We start from the raw sequence: 4468 nt of genomic DNA, 5'->3' as shown, positions 1-4468 counted from the left end.
GAGATCATTAGCAATTCTTCTGACATTACTGTCGCATTATTTTGAGGTTCGGAGCAACTCTTAGTACATGACTGTTAGCATCACTTTGAGGTTATTCGAAACGTTCACTCCATTACTGTTAGCATCATTTTGAGTTCATTAGCAATTCTTACTAAATCACTGTCGCATCATATTGAGATCATTAGCAATTCTTCTGACATCACTGTCACATTATTTTGAGGTTCGTAGCAACTCTTACTACATTACTGTCAGCATCACTTTGAGTTTTTTAGCAACTATCACTACATTACTGTTAGCATCATTTTGAGTTAATGAGCAATTCTCACGACATCACTGTTGCATTGAATTGAGTTCATTAGCAACTCTTACTAAATGACTGTCAGCATCACTTTGAGGGTGTTTGAAACTCGTACTACATTACTGTAAGCATCACTGACTTGATTAGCAACTTCCACTACATTACTGTTAGCATCATTTTGAGTTCATTATCAATTCTTCCGACATCACTGTTGCATTATTTTGAGGTTCGTAGCAACTCTTACTACATTACTGTCAGCATCACTTTGAGGTTATTCGAAACTTTCACTCCATTTCTGTTCACATCATTTTGAGTTCATTAGCAATTCTTACTACATCACTGTCTGGAAGGTGTCCCATGTAACAAACTGATCAATGTGGTTCTAATGTTCTGGTTCATTTCTTGTCCTTTAGAAAAATGAAATTAATTTCTTACTGTCATGAACTCAGACTGTGTGTTTAATGTTAACATTTTAAAAAATTCTACTTTGTCAATGAATTAATTCATTTGATATTTAAGTCTGCACCTTTCAGTGTCTGTCAGGATGGCTGAGCGGTCTAAGGCGCTGCGTTCAGGTCGCAGTCTCTCCTGGAGGTGTGGGTTCGAATCCCACTTCTGACAAAGGACGTTTTCTCCACATTCCTGTGCATCCACAATGGAAACCAGTTGAAGCTGCTCTCCACTGATGGGAGTGAGTGGTTGAACTGGCAGCAGAGGAGGCAAAGGAGCTTCCCTGTGAGGGTCCAACATTGCCTGGTTTCCTCCAACATGGAGGAGCCACCAAAACTGATCTTCAAATGTTGGATCAAAGTCTACTGATCCACCTTTCTCATGTTGATGAGGTCATCCAGCCTGATGATCTCGAGGTTCTCCTTTGAGTGGTTCCCTCTGGGAGAGTTCTCTCTCTGTAACTTGTGTGTGTGTTTGCTCGTATCCTGTTTCTCCTTGACAGCACTTTAGTGTTTTTACCACTGGTGTCTCATCTGTGGTTCACCTTTTATTTGACTTCTTTGTCAAAGATGAAGGTGTTTGTGGTCATTCATCAATCATGTGATGGCTCATGTGACTGTGAGTCTGATGAAGAGCATGAGACTCTTAATCTCAGGGTCGTGGGTTCAAGCCCCACGTTGGGCGTTCATCTTGAAAATCCCTGCTTGTCCTCTCACTTTCTGCAGCTGTGATTGGGAATTGTAAGAAAAATCACTGAATGAACAACACAAACACAGACTGTGTCTGAAGTTCCACACCTGCACCCGACTCAGAATGAAAAACCAGTGTGGACTCAATTGTATCCACTGTCAATACTGATTCTGGACAAATTTCTTTGTGTGTTTTGATTGACGCGAGCCAAGCAGAAATTTCCCATAATGCAATAGGGTGGCGTTTGGTCAGTGTTGAGCAGGCGTCAGTCTGACAATGATCTCGTATTATTGTGTCATCACTTGACCAGACCCAAAAGTAGGCTCAGGTATCAGTTTCTTCTCAATGCTAATGTCTGCTAGCTTAGTCTGCTACTTTGATGGCTCTGCCTGCTCAAAGGTCCAGACCCCTGGATGTGGTGGTTCCTACCTGAACGTTGATTCTGTCAGCTCATGTTGTTAAATCAACTCACCAGGAACACCAGTAGATTTCAATGGACTGACAATGAGTCTCATTGAATGGGTGTCTCGTCCAACGAGAAACACTCAGTCTCAGGTTGAAGCTCATCAATGAGTTCTTGTGGATCAGTGGCTTGCATGAATGAATGAGTTGGAAGACTTCTTGGAAATTAAAGAGGATTTAATACAATTAAGAAAATCCTTAAGACAGAGAGATAATTCCAGCAGAGTAATTAAGGCCCATATTGAGTAGCAGGTATGAATTAGCCTGGATTTATCTGAGCTTCAAGTAGACGGCAAAGAGGCAGGTGGAAAGGTGTGTAGGATGAACGATAGTGACCTCCAACCAAATGAAGAGGACTGAGTGGAGGCTGACCAGCTCTACGGAGTCAGGCGGAGTTTGGCAGCGAGACAGGAGTCCAGGCCTGAATCGGTGAAAACCAACGTAACCGGCTTACGTTCTCAGCTGGATTCTCCCATCGATGTACGACGCCTCTCCAACGAACTGGTGGGAGGACGGCCTCCAAAGCCTCCACCTCGTCGACCGTGGCTCCCGCTGAGATTCGCTCGATGAAGAAGGGAAGCGCGTTGATGGGCTACCCTCTGGTCTCAGGCTGCTGGCTGCCTGGACTAAGCTGCTCTTCTCCGACACAAAGGTGGCTTCTCTCTCTTCAAGGCTCACAGGAGGTCAAGAGTGTAGCGACCGTGAGCCGAGATCGATGATGAATTACAAAAACAGAAAATCAAAAAAATAAATTAGAGGAATAGAAAAGAAAAGGGGGAGGAGCCGGACCAGCTGCTCTAGGAGCTCACACACAAAGGGCAGAAACAAGAAGCACTGAAGAGAGCGCCAGCAGTGGATGGTGCCACCACTGTTCCATTAAAGTGGTCCGCCTCAGAGCAGTGACCTTTGACCTGTGAGGGGTTGTTGGCCAATCAGGACACTTTGCTGTCTTCAGTCCTTCTCAGATATCAACAAATGAAGCTGGTTGAACAGACAGCAATCATCATCACTCAGAGACATCACCTGGAGAGGAAGACTGCTCAGAGTTCTGACAATGACAGTGAAGAGGCAAGGAGAGCTGGACAACCACAGACAGTGAAACATTCGGAACATCATGTTGATACACGTGTGTGTGTGTGTGTGTGTGTGTGTGTGTGTCAGAATCGGAATCAGAATCTTTTATTTTCGTTGTACGGGGGGGGGGGGTACACTGACAATAGTTAGAGCGCTCTTCCAGAGCCACCGTGCACCACAGAATGCAGATACAAAGAAAAGATAGAAAAGATAAAAGCAAGATAAAAGACACTGTTAGAACAGAAAGATCCATCAACCCACCAACCAGAGGTGTGTCTGGTACAGATGTGGAATTATTGGCTCACACAATGTTGAGGACACTGGAAGAAGACAAACAAAAAAGGCTGGTGTGATCCAGACCTTCATCAAAAATGGTCCTGGAGAACTGTTCAATGTGTCAGGACTTCAGAAGCTCCAATCCTCTCTAAGGTCCAGTGAGAGTGGAAGAGATTATAAATGAGAGAAGCAGGGCCCTCACTCAGAACTGAACCAGCTCAGTTGGGAGAGCCTTAGACTGAAGATCTAAAGGTCCCTGGTCCGATCCCAGGTTTCAGCAGAGGAGCAGCATTGACTTTACTTTCCAGTGGAGGAACTGCAGACATGAAGGAAACTAACATCTTGTCCTGTGCATTCTTGTGACATTCAGGACATTTTTGGAGCCTCTTGTTGGATTTTGCCACAGAGAATCAGAGCCAATCAAAAGCATGGTGGACTTTAACATGGAGGACTGAACAAGTCAAGAAAGCATCAGTTTGACCTTCACAGGTGTTTCTGTTCCTGTCTCAATGCTGTAGAAAGAGCCTGAGGAGCTCAGACGGTAGAGCATCAGACTTTTAATGTGAGGGTCCAGGGTTCAAGTCCCTGTTCAGGTGCTGTGGAGGTTCCAGTGTTTGACAACATGGTACTGGATGAAGCTTAGTGTTGAACAAACTGTCAACATCAAAAGTAGAAGTGTTCTTGTCTTGCCACTATGAGACAGTCGCTAGAAAACTGACCAACAATAATTTCATGTGGCATGAAATTATTGTTGGTCAGTTCACTCACTTCAGGTGTGAAAGCTTTTGTTTATGAAGTTTGAACTGAGCCAGGAGTTGAACCTAGAATCTTCTGATCCGAAGTCAGACGCGTTATCCATTGCGCCACCAGCCCTACAGAGGGGAGGGGCTTCAACAAACTCCTCATCATTTCCACCCCCAGGAGTGAAGCCTCCCGGGACCCAAGAGGCTCCAGCTGGCAGAGCTCTCACTCATTTCTCCACCACCTCGCTAACCTGAGCTGGAGCATCTGAGAACCAAACAGTGACCCCCTTCATTCCAGAGCCCCCACCACTATAACCACAGCCGGCCGGCCTCCTCCACACTGCTACTAAAACTGAAGACTGAAGCGTCTCATCAAGAGATCTGTGACAGGCGTCTGCTGTGGAGGGTCAATCTGTCCGTCCACATTCAGATCATCGATGCAGCGACTCTGCTAGGATCAAACTACTCAGGATGA

At 45.2% G+C, this 4468-nt stretch overlaps 1 non-coding gene across 1 annotated transcript; it reads right to left on the bottom strand.

Annotated features, from left to right (window-relative positions):
* Positions 1 to 4049: 4049 nt before the first annotated feature.
* On the bottom strand, positions 4050 to 4123 carry trnar-ucg (transfer RNA arginine (anticodon UCG)). Its single transcript has one exon. It is a non-coding gene; the product is annotated as a tRNA-Arg (tRNA).
* Positions 4124 to 4468: the final 345 nt, after the last annotated feature.

This window comes from Aulostomus chinensis, chromosome 1, assembly GCF_037954235.1.
Source record: "Aulostomus chinensis isolate RoL2024-O1b breed Wild chromosome 1, RoL_Achi_v1.0, whole genome shotgun sequence".
Classification (NCBI taxonomy): Eukaryota; Metazoa; Chordata; class Actinopteri; order Syngnathiformes; family Aulostomidae; genus Aulostomus; species Aulostomus chinensis.
Note: the sequence above shows the minus strand (reverse complement) of the source record. Positions and strands in the feature narration are given on the sequence as shown.